The sequence below is a fragment of the Cricetulus griseus genome, chromosome 4 (genome assembly GCF_003668045.3).
Source record: "Cricetulus griseus strain 17A/GY chromosome 4, alternate assembly CriGri-PICRH-1.0, whole genome shotgun sequence".
Lineage (NCBI taxonomy): Eukaryota > Metazoa > Chordata > Mammalia > Rodentia > Cricetidae > Cricetulus > Cricetulus griseus.
Window position 1 is genome coordinate 114,698,914 of NC_048597.1, and position 13,812 is coordinate 114,712,725.

The 13,812-nt window shown below is 45.9% G+C and overlaps 1 protein-coding gene across 1 annotated transcript in view; it reads left to right on the plus strand.

Moving 5' to 3' along the window:
- The first annotated feature begins 424 nt into the window (after window positions 1-424).
- Por (NADPH--cytochrome P450 reductase) overlaps window positions 425-13,812 on the plus strand; it is a 40,907-nt gene continuing 27,519 nt past the window's right edge. The window contains 2 exon segments of the mRNA NM_001244275.2: window positions 425-475; window positions 5,044-5,179. The gene's annotated coding sequence lies outside the window, so the exon portion shown is untranslated.

The following is a 13,812-nucleotide window of genomic DNA, read 5'->3' on the forward strand; positions in this document are numbered from 1 at the left end:
TCCGGGGTTGGGCGGGGCTTTTCGAGAGGGGCGTGGCGTGGCCCAGACACCGGCGCACGGCCTGGAGGCGGGGCTTCTCTGAGGAGAGAGGAGGGGCGTGGGCCTAGAAGCTGAACAAGCTAACTGGGCGCCGCCGGACTCCGGGGCGTGCCTTTTCCGAGGAGAGTTGAGAAGAGTGGCCGAGGAACTGAGAGCCTGAGCCGGGCTTCCAGGGGAGAGTTAGGAGGCGGGGCCCAGCAGGACCGTACCAAGAGCACAGGCTCGGGAGGGGAGCAGAGGAAAGACGGGTTGCCTCTGGAGCGCGCACGTGCGGCTCCTGTGGGCGGAGTCTGGTTTGCTGGCCACGCCCCACCCCCCGCCGCCTCGCGGGTGGTGGTAGCGCCTCAGTGGTGCGGGCTTGCGTCCGGCCCCAGAGCCGCGGACATCTACCCGGCCGGGCGCGCTGTGTGAGTGGGTCGGTACCGAGCGGCGCAGGGTGAGTGAAGACCGGGGACCTTCGGGGAGGCCCCGCGATGCCGGGTCACCTCCTGTCGTTGCCTGTGACTCCGGGGAGGGTCTTTAGGCCGGATCTCCGCAGGTCTCACCCGGTGCGGAAGGCGAGACCTCCCACCTCGGCCCTTCTCCTGGGTGGTGCTTCCCTCCGCGACCTAACCTGTCGCGGGGCGTGTGGAGGGTCGTCGTTTCCAGACGCCTCCCTGTAGCTGCCTTCACCCGAGGGTCGGATCTTTGCATCTGCGGGTGGGGATCCAGTCTTCGCGACTCCTCTCGCAGGCAAAGCAACATTCCCTCTCCAAGCCTCAGTTTCCCCACCCGTGCGACGGGACGTTTGGAGCAGCAGACTATGAAAACCACTCACATTAGAATGAGCTCTATGAGGGCGAATGGGACCCGGCAGCAGTCAGGTGGGCTCAGTCCTCTAGCCTGCATCCCGGGGGCAGTCCCCCTCCGTGTCCGCGACACACCTTTGTGGGGCTCCCTGGAGCAGCAGTGACACCCTGAGCTCTTGGGAGTAACCGGGTGAGAAGTCGAGGTCTGCCGGACGGACGGCAGGAACGGGGCTTCTTTCCACGGCGCTTGACCTGGATTGTTTTCGGGGGGGAGGGTTTCCCACTATCTCTTTTTCTTTCCCAAGACGATTCAGCATTGTGTAAGCCAGTGACCAGGACCGAGGATTTCAGGGACATTTCAGTGAAAGCGGCTGTGTGTCTGAAATAGACCCATAAAACTCCAGCGGTTAGCTCCGAGCCTAGCCATGCAGGAGAATAATGGGAGCACAAAGCATAACTGTCAAGGTGGCAAGACTCAAAACTTTTTTGAGCTTCCGTTTTGTCTTTAGTGATCCAACTGCCCTCCCTTAAGGTTGACTTTTTTTTTTTTTTTGTGTGTGTGTGTGTGTGTGTGTGTGTGTGTGTGTGTGTGTGTGTGTGTGTGTGTGACAAGGTTTCCTTATGCAGCCTAGGCTGGCCTGCACCTGCCCTTGAACTGAATCTCCTCTCTCAGCCTCCTGAGGGCAGAAAGTATAGGTTTGTGCCACCTAGCTTGACCAGGGTTGTGACATTTTTGAGGGCAAGAGATAGTCCTGGAGTTGTTCCAATACTCAGGAGGTTGAAGCAGGAGAATTATTTGAATTTAAGGTCAGCAAGTTCCAAATCAGCCAGGGCTTCATATTGAGACCCTGTCTCAGTAAAACTGAAAAGAGAAGGTTGGGGTCCTGACTAGTGGTATGGAGAACTGGGCTGTTCTTTGTAAGCCAGGTGGTTATCTAACTGTGGAGACTTGTTCTTGCTATACAAGGCAGTCATTTCTGGAGCTGTTAGTGGCTTTGGTTCATTAACCACACACAAACTGTAACCTTATAGATCCCCCTTGAATGGTGATCTCTGAATTAGCTGCTAGTGGAAAAAAATGCCTCAGAAAGCCCAGATAGTAAAACCAGGAAACCAGAATGGCTCACCTTAGTTTTGTTGTTCTTACAGTGACTCTTTTAAAGAGTTTTCATAGCCAGGTGATGATGGTGCAAGTCTTTAATCCCAGCACTCAGGAGGCAGAGGATCTCTGTAAGTTCAGGGCCAGCCTGGTCTACAGATCTAGTTCCAGGACAACTAAGGCTACTCAGAGAAACCCTTTCTGGACCTCCCGCCCCCCCCCAAAAAGTTTTCGCTTTCTTTTGAGAGTGAGTGGATCTTAACTCTTCTTTACCTTCTGATATGGGAATTAGTTTCATTGAGCACATTGCTCAGTCATTGGCAAAAAGTGGCCATAAAACAGGCCTGCATTGGAGAGAATGGAATATTACAGTATTACCCTCACATCTGGCACTTGAGAAAATAAGAGGTAGGATTTAGGCTGTGGAAGATTCAGAGTTGGACTTTGGTACCTGGGAATCACAGGCTTGATAGCAGCTTGGATACCTCAGGTGAAGACATCCTGTCAGAGGGAGTTTATAAGCACCCACAGGAGATGACGTCTGTGGCCTGATAAATCTGAAATTGTAGGACCATTCCACTCTGGGTTGAGTTTTTCTTAACTCCTTGAAAATCAGGATCTTCCCATACCCATACATTCATTAGGTAAGTCTCTGTGTACTTAGCAGATAGACAATGTGAAAAGAACTGCCTGCCAAGAGCAAAACATTTACTTACTAAACCCATAGGACATTTCAGCATTGCAATTTTGAATCTAGTTGTTTTGAGACAGGGTCTCAGGTAGCCCAGACTGACCTTGAATCCCTGATCCTCCTACCTCTGCCTCATAAGTGCTGGGATTATAGACATGTATCACCACTCCTGACTCTAGCATCTAGTTCTAGTTCCCACCTTTGTGGAAGCTTACACAGTTGTCATATCTTTTGTCATCCCAAGAGGCTCCAGCAGCATCCGTAGCTGGTGTGTAACCACTTCACACACCAATCCAGGCCTCTAGGCCTCAGCTGAGTCAGACATAACTTTTCTCAGTTTATTTTTTTCTTTATTAGATTTTCATAAGGCATGTGTTGTATATTGAGTATATTCCTTCACTCACATACCCATACATTTTTACTCTTTCTTTTCCCATTTATCATGTGCTAGACAAGCACTCTACCAACCCACTCAAGGCTTGAGGGCATGGTAAGATCTCATCTCAAAAAAAAGAAAAAAAATAATAGGACCAATATTACAAAGCAGGACTGAGTACATGCCTTCTTGTGTGTCTTACTACATATTTCATTACAGTAAAAGAAGTAAATAGTGTGTAGCTTCTAAAGATAGAAAATACCAGTTCATAGGTTCATTCCCCACTCCCCTTTATTCGATGTTTTGTGACAAGGTCTTGCTAAGTAGCCTTGGCTGGCCCAGAACTACTTATATAACCCAGGCTAGCCTTAAACTTGTAGCAGTCCTCCTGCCTCATCCTTCCAAGTGTTGTGTTTACAGGGTATGTATTAGCTCCCCTGTGCCAAATCCTCATTATTATTTATTAAACATGGACTTCAGAGCAAAACTCTTCGTTCTGCATAGTTCTGCTGTTTGGCATTTGTCAGAAATCTGTACTCACTGCAATTGGTGCAAAAGCACTGGGTCAAAGGTAGCTTATCTGTTGGGATAAGCCACAGGTACATGCCAAGCTGTGATTTCTTCATTAGCAAAGTTGGGGAAAGAATTCCTGTTCCATCAGTCTCCCAGATTAGCGCAGAAGCCTGCTTAATTTTTATTTTAATTAGTTTTATTTTTGTCATTTATTTTTTCTCATGCAGCGAATGGCCTTGAATTCCTGGTCCTTCTGCCTTTCTCTCTCACAGGTTAGGGTTTTTGTTGTTGTTGTTGTTGTTGTTTTTAATAAGGCCTTGTGTCTAAGTACCAATCCTCCTGCCTCAGTCGTAAGAGTGATGGGCTTCTAGGTGTGCCCTGCCATGCCCAGGTAGAAAGTTGCTTGTTGATTCTTGCTGTTCTTGGCAGGCCTAGGTCCCCATGGAATGACACTTCAAAGGCCCTCAGGGTGTGTCTGTGTAGACTCTGGTTCAGCTTCTTGAGAACCTTGCTGGGGACAGAAACAAACAGAAAACTAAATACAAATGGCAGAATAAGCCAAGTTTATCCCTGGGGTGACAGGTGTGAGGTGCTTTGTAGTGTTGAGTGTTTGCAGTGGAGCATGCAAGAAGAGCTGCCTTGAGAGGCGGGGGAATTGTGCCATGCTCTAGGCAGCTAGTACCATTGCGTCTTTTGGAGTCAGTTTCTCATTGACCTGAAGTTGGCTGCTTTGGCTGGAATGACTGAACTACGAGTCCTAGGGATCCACCTGTGTCTGCCTCCCCAGCACTAGGATTTACAAGTTCATTCCAATATGCTGGCTTTTTAAATTTTTTTTAAGCTAAGTTTTAGAAATTGAAGCACTTTACCAATTGAGGTATCTCCCCATCCCTTGTTTCTTTGGTTCAATTTTTTAAAATTACATTTATTTATGGGGTGAGGGCATATGCCACGGTACATGGCCTATGTGCCATGCCAGAGGACAACTTGGAGGAGTCAGTTTCTCCTCCTACCATGTTGGACCCAGGGATCAAACTCAGGTCATCAGTTGTGGTGCCTTTACCCACTGAGTCTTCTCACTTCCCTCTTTGATTTTTTTTTTTTTTTTTGCGGGGGGAGTCTTACACTGTAACCCAGGCTGGCCTGGAATTCACTATATAGCCCAGGCTGGTTTTGAACTCAACATAATTCTATTTTAGCCTATCAAATGCTAAGTGGCCAGAAGAGGGCATCAAATCTCCTGGAACTAGAATTCAGGTTGTGGGCTACCTGGCATGGGTTCTGGGAACCAAGCTTGGGCCTTTAGAAGAGCACAAGTGCCTTTAATTGTTGAGCTATCTCTCCAAACCCCTCATCCTCTCACCCTTTTAAAATTTAAATTTCACTCATTCTCTGAGCATGAAAACACAAAATTATACTTATTAATAAACTGATATTTTATTTTCTGTTTATTATTGTCAGGTGACAACTTCCTTTGCTCAATGAGTGATCTTACTTGTCCACTTATTTCAGTTTTTTGTTTTCTTTGGTTTTTCAGGATAGGGTTTCCCTGTGTTTCCCTGGCTATCCTGGAACTTGCTCTGTAGACCAGGCTGACCTTGAACTCAGAGATCCTGAGTGCTGGGATTAGTGGCATCCACCACCACTTCCCCAGCTCTGATTTCAGTTTTAAGGTATGTCTTAAATGGAGACCAATCTCAGAATTGTATTTTGATTGACATACTGGGGTTCTGAGATCTAATCTTCTTTATAACACAGCTAAGAGAATTCTACATGTGATTTGCAGAAACTTAGCAGTTTGACTGGGGATGGGGCTCAGTAGGTAGAGTGTTTACCTAGTATGCATGAAGCCCTGGGTTCCATTCCCAGCATGTCTGTAATCCAGGAGGTGGAGGTAGGCAGATTAGGAGTTCGAGATTATTCTCAGCAACATCATAAGTTGGAGGCTAGCCTATACTACATAAGACCCTGTCTCACAAAAGGAGAAAAAGAAGGAAGAAAAAGGAAGAAAAGAAGGCATTTGAAGGATAAAGGATAATTAGATGGCACTGCAATCTATGGTACCTTGGCAGTGATTTGTTCTGATAGTGGACAGGAGATAGCTGTGGTAGGGCAATAATCTGAGTTTGGCTTTGTCTGCCTGATTATATAACAGGAAGAATAACAGACAAGGTGTGCCTTCTAAGGTGGAACTCACGTCATGTTGCTTGTGAGTGAAGCTTAGAGGTGGTATTGAGTTATTTGACTTTATGTACCCTGGTCATAGCTTCAGTGTTGTGACCCTTCCCTGCCTGACCTTCCCAGAGTTCAGTCTCCACATCATCTCTTCCTGGGATGGTTCATGTTCACAACACCATGAACTTGTAAGACTTTGATCTTCACAGTGTGTATTGTATTGCGTACTGGGTCTGTATAAAGGTTCACAGGACCGGGTAGATACACACAAACTCTCAGTAACCTTTACAGCACACAATGCAATGACTGAAGGTCACCCAGGGTCAGTTTTCAGGACAGCAAACAGAGATGAAGGCTCTTAGATACACAGATTGTGCCAGCCAATTGTTCCGGGTTCCTCTTGGGTGAGGCTGAGGTAGGTGCACATTCCAAGCATCACAGTTTCCTAACCTGGGTTTGTGGTCTGGTGAAGAAAGTTGTGTGTTGACTTTGCTTAAGGGTTCTGTGCCTTTCTGATTGTTTATAAAACCACAGTATCACTTGAACATATCAGTTGGGGTTCCTTATATAATGTCATTTGAGGACTGGGAGTGTATCTGCCGTGGGTTTGCTCACTGGTATTTCATTTAGTGTGTGTGTGTGTGTGTGTGTGTGTGTGTGTGTGTGTGTATTTGCCATTGTATGTGTGAGGAAGCCAACGTGTGTGTGTGTGTGTGTGTGTGTGTGTGTGTGTGTGTGTGTGTGTGTGTATTTGCCATTGTATGTGTGAGGAAGCCAAAGGACAACTTTGTGATGTTGTTTCTCATTATGTAGATCCTGAGGATTGGACTCAGGTCTTCAGACTTGGCAGAAAGCGCCTTTTCCCACTGACCCATCTCACTGGCCCCTAAAACAGTATTCTTGGGGCCTGGGGATGTCTCTCAGTTCTGGAGCACTTGCAGAAGGTCTTGGGGTTCTATTCACAGTACCATAAAGATAAATCAAGTTCTTGTAGTATGATCTGGAGGTCACATAGTACTTCAACAGCCATAACTGCCACCAACATGGTCTCTATTCCTGGAGGTGGTCCTGCCATCTTTCTGATCCTGGCTCTCAGAGCTCTCAAGGACAAATGTTACCTTCCTTTTTCCCTTTTATTCTGGGTCTACAGCTGCCATTACATCAGGTTTTAGTCTTCAAATCTTTTTCTGTAATTGCAATTACAGTTGCTGTTGTACTGGTCCTCAAACTGACCTCGCTTTCTCTCTATTTTTATTTGTTACTATTACTGTGGATGCATGAGTGTGTTTATGGTGTGTGTGTGTGTGTGTGTGTGTGTGTGTGTGTGTGTGTGTGTGTGTGTGATAGCACAGGTGTGGAGGTGGGAGGACAGCTTTCTAGAGTCAGGTCTCTCCTTCCATCTTTACATGGATCCCAGGGATCAAACTCAGATTGCCAGACTTGCAAGCAAGTGCCTTTACTCACTTGAGTCATTCTGATGCCCAGTTTTCTTTCTTTGAGACAGGATTTTGCCATGTTCCAGGCTGGCCTGGAATTGATAATTCACTGCTTTTCCCTATGCACTTCCCAATCTGTCCATGGTACCATTGCTAGATTGATTTTTTTCACCCCAATAGTTTTAAAGACCATTTTTGTGTGCACTGGTGTTTTACCTACATGTGTGTATCTGTGTCTGGATCTGGTGGAGCCAGAAGAGTGTGTCGGATCCCTTGGAACTGGAGTTGTAGACAGTTGAGCCACCACATGGGTGCTGGGAATTGAACCTCTGTCCTCTGCAAGAACAGTACACACTCTTAACCACTGAGTCTTCTCTCCAGCCCCTGCTAGATTGATATTGAAGGCTGCTTTTTTTTTTTCTTTGTTATTTATTTATCTATCGAGGTAGGGTCTCATTGTAGCCCAGGCTAGTCTCAAACTTGGTCTATACCCAAGGCTGTCTTTGAACTCCTGATCCTCCGGCCTTCACCTCTTGGGTGCTAGGATTACAGGCACTTACTACCATGCCTCACTTGAAAGCTGCTCTTTCCCACCCCTGGCCACATTGCTTAAGAATTTTTGTGTAGGGGCTGGAGAGATGGCTCAGTGGTTAAGAGTACTAGTTCTTCCAAAGGACCCAGGTTCAATTCCCAGCACCACATGTCAGCTCACAACTGTCTGTAACTCCAGTTCCAGGGGACCTGATACCTTTACACCAATGCACATAAAATAAAAGAGGCAGAGGCAGGTGGATCTCTGTGAGTTGGAGGCCAGCCTGGTCTAGTGAGTTCCAGGACAGCCAGAGCTGTTACACAGAAAAACCCTGTCTCCAAAAACAAAAACAAAGAATTTTTGTGTATGTGTTTTCAGGGAGGTACTGGAGGTGGCATGAAATCAGGGATTCATGTATGTCCATACATTCTCTACCTTTAAACTGTACCCTAGCCTTGCTCAAGAGTTTAAAACCATTCTTCCCATCTGTTGAGTATGTGTTTTTCTTCTGTGTTTACCTCTTATAAAGTAGCCAGTAACAAAAGGAGTCTAGCCAGGCTTGCTGCTCATTTCTGTAATCCTGCCCTTGACTGAAGTAAGAAAACTCCAAGTCTGAGGCTAGCTAGCTTGGACTACATAGTGAAACAGTGTCTCATAAAATGAAATGAGAACTTAGACCACAGTGGTGATGTAGTTGGAATGGTAGGTGAGTTCAGTGAGAGCTGAGAACTTCCAGTTATTTTTGTGAGGATAAGCTAGTGCGTGAAGCAGTACCAGGCATAAGATGGAAAGGACTCAGTGGATAGTAACTAGAGTAATAGATAGGTAAAAGAATGAAAGAATGTGACTTCATTCTCCCAAGAATGTTGTTGATCTTTTTGTCCTGTGTGTTGACTAAACCCAGATGGCCAATTAAGTCCTACCTATATTTTTTTGAAGATTGTTATTGTAAGGTACAATTTTATTTTTATTATTTTTATTTACTTATTTTTGGTTTTTTGAGACAGGATTTCTCTGTGTAGCCCTGGCTGTCCTAGAACTCACTCTGTAGACCAGGCTGGCTTTGAACTCAGAGATCAACCTGCCTCTGCCTCCCGAGTGCTGGGATTAAAGACTGCCACCACTGTCCAACTATTTTTATTTTTTTATGTTAAAATTGTATATATGTATGTGTATGTACTTGAGAGAGCATCAGATCCCCTGCAGCTGGAGTTACTGGTGGTTGTGAGCTACCCGATGTGGGTGTTGGGAACTGAACTCAAGTCCTCTGGAAAGGCAGCAAGTTCTCTTAACCAGGGAACCATCTCTCCAGCTTCTTAGTTCTTTTGTCAGAGCATTTTATCACAACAATTAAAAAGTAACAAATAGCAGGGTGGTGGTGGTGCATGCCTTTAATCCCAGTACTCAGGAGGCAGAGGCAGATGGATCTCTGTGAGTTCACGACCAGCCTGGTCTCCCAAGAGCTAGTTCCAGGACAGCCTCCAAAGCCACAGAGAAACCCTGTCTCGAAAAACCAAAATAAATAAATAAATAAATAAATAAATAAATAAATAAATGTAACAAATACACTGAGTGGTGGTGGTGGTGGTGGCGGCGTCAGCGTCAAACACACCTTTAATCCCAGCACTTGGCAGGCAGAGGCAGGCGGATTTCTGAGTTCAAGGCCAGCCTGGTCTACAGAGTAAGTGCCAGGACAGCCTCCAAAACTACCCAGAGAAACCCTATTTCAAAAACAAGAAAGAGAAGGAGGAGGAAGAGGAGGAGGAGGAGGAGGAGGAGGAGGAGGAGGAGGAGGAGGAGGTGATAACAAATTCACACAAAGGTATGTTCTTCTGTGGCTCTACTGGTTTGTAAATTTATGGAATCCCACATGCTCTTTCCAGCAAAACCAAGACCTGGGAGACAAGTAGTTGAACCAGATGAGAATCAAGAGAAACTCTTGGAGCTAGAGAGATGGCTCAATTTCCCAGCACCCACGTGGCAGCTCACACCTGTCTGTAACTCCAGTTCCAGGGGAGGCAGTGCCCTCACAAAGACATATATGCAGGCAAAACACTAATGCACATAAAATAAAAATAAATGATTTTAAAAGAGAGAAGCTATTGTGATTGAGCATGGAACTCAGTGCAGAGTTTCCGAGGAGTCAAGGGGAAGGAGCATGGGTCCACAGCTGACAGTATTGAAGACACAGGCAACCAGGTCTATCACCAGGTGTGCCTTTCGTGGGCCTTCCTGTATGTCAGGATCACTGGCAAAGGCAGCCAGCAACAGCCCCGAGCTCAGTATTCGCAGAGCCTGAGTGCCTGCCAGGCTGACTCAGAGATGCTGGGTTTGTGCTGTGAGAACAAGACTGGTGGGATGAAAGGTAGTAATAGTAGAGGCCAGAGTAGTGGATGGAACATTCCACAGAACCAGAGGGGTAGGGAGCTGGAGAGGTGGCCCAGCAGTTAAGAGCACCCAGGTTCGGTTCTCAGCACCCACATCCTTTGAGTTACAACTGCCTGTAACTCTAGCTCCAGTGGATCTGATGTTCTCTGCTGGCCTCTGTGGACAGTGTACTCACATATATACACCCCTATACAAGCAAACACACATATACACAGAGTTAAAAATAGAATTAAAAACCTTTAAAAGAAAGAATGGAGGAGTGGTCCCCACAGGGTACCCTACCTAGACCTGTGTAGCTAAAAGCGTGAGGCCTCAAGCTCAGTCAAACACCTTGTGTTTTGTTTATTTTATGTATATGGGTATTTTGTCTGCATATATGTTACATGTCTGTATACCACATTTGTGCAGTACCTGATGGGGCCAGAAGAGGACATCAGAACCCTAGAACTGTAGTTTCAGATGGGTGTCAGCTGCTGTGTAGGTTCTGGGAATCAAACCTGGGTCCCCTGCAAGAGCAGCCACTGCTCCTAACCACTGAGCTATATCTCTGGCTTCCCATCTTGTTTTTTTTTTTTTTTTGACACATGGTCTTGAATTGGCCTGGGGTTAGACTGGCTGACCAATGAACTCTAAGGGATCCTCCAGCCTGTAACTCCTGCTCCAAGGATCTCATGGCCTCTTCTGGCCTCCCTGAACGCCTGAACTCACACACATACACGTAATTGAACATAAAATAAATATTTTTAAAAATACTACTTTAAAATGGAGAGTGTGAGCTGAACACTCTTTACATGGGTTCTGGGGATGGGCCACAGGTCCTCATGATTCAAGGCACGCAGTTCACTGACTGAGTCATCTCCCCAGCTCCAACTCTTTAATCTTCTTTAGTGTTACCCTTACAGGAACTTGCATAACATCAGAGTTTCTTTTCATTTCTCACCAAGCTTTCCTGATGTTCACATCTTACATAACCATACTAAAATGATCCAGAACCGGAAGTAGTGTTGGTACAGAGTGAGTAATTAAATCAGACACTGGCAGACACCTTTGTGAAGGGCCAGCTAGTACATTCTTGAATTTTGTGAGCTGTAATGTCTGACAGCTGAACAACTGTTGTTTTATTTAGCAAGAAGGCAGCTGTAGGCGGCATGCAAGTGAATGGGTATGGCTGTGCTCTCCATAAAAGTATTTGAGCAAATAGGCAGTGGGCTTTGAACACAGGCCAGACCCTGCTAATGCCTGGAGATGCCCGGTTAGAATGGCAGCCCCATCTCAGCTATAGACTTCTGCTTTGATGACTAATCCTTTTTTTTTTTTTTTTTTTGGTTTCTCGAGACAGGGTTTCTCTATCTAGGTTTGGAGGCTATCCTGACACTCGCTCTGGAGACCAGGCCGGCCTTGAACTCACAGAGATCTGCCTGCCTCTGCCTCCCGAGTGCTGGGATTAAAGGTGTGCGCCACCAACGCCCAGCAGAGACTGATGGCTAATCTTAACTGTCAACTCAATAGACTTTAGGGTACCTGGGAGATGGGCCCCAGGATATGCCCATGGGGATTATCTTAATTATGCCATTGTTGTGGGAAGATTCACCTTGACTGTGGGTGAGCCTGTTCCATCATGAACTATATACAGTGGAGAAAAGGGGCTCAGGGTAAGAGTGTTTACTGCTCTTGCAGAAGACCTGGCTTCAGTGCCCAGCAACCAGATCAGGCATCTCACAGCAGCATGTAACTCAAGCTCCAAGTGATCTCACAGCCTCTTATGGCCTTGAACACCTGAACTCATTCTAACATATACACACATACACATAATTAAAAATAAGATAAATGTATGTTTTTTTTAAACTCGACTTTAAAATGGAGAAAGAGAGCTGAACACCCGCATTTGTTGCTGTCTTCTGATTTGGGACATATTTGTGAACAGCTGCTTCACTGTGTAGCCCAGGTTGGCCTTGAACCCATGCTGATCCTCCTGCTCCAACTTTCTGAGAACTTAGATTATCGGCCTGAGTCACCACACTGAGCTAGTTTACCCAGTTTTCTGTCTGGCCTTGTGTTTGCCATCCTACCTCTTTGTCACTTGCCAGCTTGTATTCCTGTGGTCAAGAAACCCACCATAGCATTTGGGGCTGATTCTAGATCCCCAAGAAAGACAAAAATCACAGTGTGGCTTGGTTTGTCCTTCCTTCTGAGGCACAGGTTCCTGGACGCCTTGGACTACTCTCTGCAGTTCATAGATAACTTACTTGCTCTCCCAGGCACCTGCCTCACCACAGTAGCAGTGTGCCTTGACCATGAAGGGCTGTTGGGAAGCATTTTCAAAGCTAATTTGACAACAAGTCAGAAGCCTTAAAAATACTCCCTTTGGGGGCCTAGAGAGATGGCTCAGTGGCTACTCTTCCAGAGGACCCGAGTTCAATTCCCAGCACCCACGTGGCAGCTCACGGCTGTCTGTAACTCCAAGTCCAGCAGATCTGGCATCCTCACACAGACATATATGCAGGCAAAATATCAACGCACATAAAATAAAAATAAATTATTAAAAAAATACTCCCTTTGATACAGATTTGAGAGTTTGTGTGAATGTGTTTATGTATCTCACTGTGTGTTTCTGTGTATGTGTGTACAAATATGTGTGTATTATATAAGTGTCTCTGTATACATATGTGTGTGTCTGTGTGGTACTGTTTGTGTGTATTTGTGTGTGTCTGAGTATGTGTGTATGGATATGTGTCTCTGTATATGGATGCATATCTATGTGTATCAGTGTGTCTATTCGCAGTATCTGACATGTGTCTCTGTGTGTCTGTGTTTTATGTGAGGTCAGAGGACAGCTTGTGGGGTGGGTTCTTCTACCACGTGTGTCCCCAAGATTGATTTTTTTTTTTTTTTTTTTAGCTTGTAAGACTTGGTAGCATGTGCCTTTTTTTTTTTTTTTTTTTTTTTTTTTTTTTTTTTTTTCCTGAGTCCTGCAGGCTGGACTCTGTAACTCTTGACCAGGGGGGGGGAACTTGGTTTCAAGGGGGCAACCATGTGTGGAAGCTGGAATGTCATTCAGCAGAAAGGGTGGGTGATGGAGCCTGAAGGACTGCAGCCTGGAATTCCTTCCTCTTTGCTGGAAGGAGCAGGTCTTTTGTTCATGGAGACTCAGCAGAGCGTGAGAAGTCCTAATACTTTCGAACACTGGAGGCAGGAGGCAGGGCTTGCTGTTTATTTACCCTGTACAGTATTACTAGAGCAGGAATCCTGGCTCTGAGCACAGCACAGGCTGTTCTTAGGACTGATGTTTTATTTTTGTTTTGTTTTGTTCTGTGTGTGTGGAGGGAGTGGTGGTTGTGGTGTTCCTGTAGAGGTCAGAAGAGGCCATTGAATTCTAGAGCTGGAGTTACAGGCAATTGTGAGCTGCCCAGTGTGGGTGCTGGGAAACAAACTCACATCCTCTACAGGAGCAGTGTGCATGTTCTCAACCACTGAGCCGTCTCTCCTACCTCCTTTGCTTCTACCTTTCCTGAATCCTTAGGGTCTGCCATGGGCTTATGTGTCACTGTGCCCACAGCTTGCTATATGTTTCCTTAGCTCTTTTTGTTTCTTTGTTTCCTGCCCAAGGTCTTACTGTATCCCAGCTGACCTAGAACTCACTCTGTAGCCCAGATCGTCCTTAATTTACATTGATCTTCTTCCCTTAGCCTTTCAAGTACTGGATTACAGGCATACATCATTATGTCTAGTTTGCCCTTGTTTACTGTGCATATAGGAGAGATTAGGGATGAATATG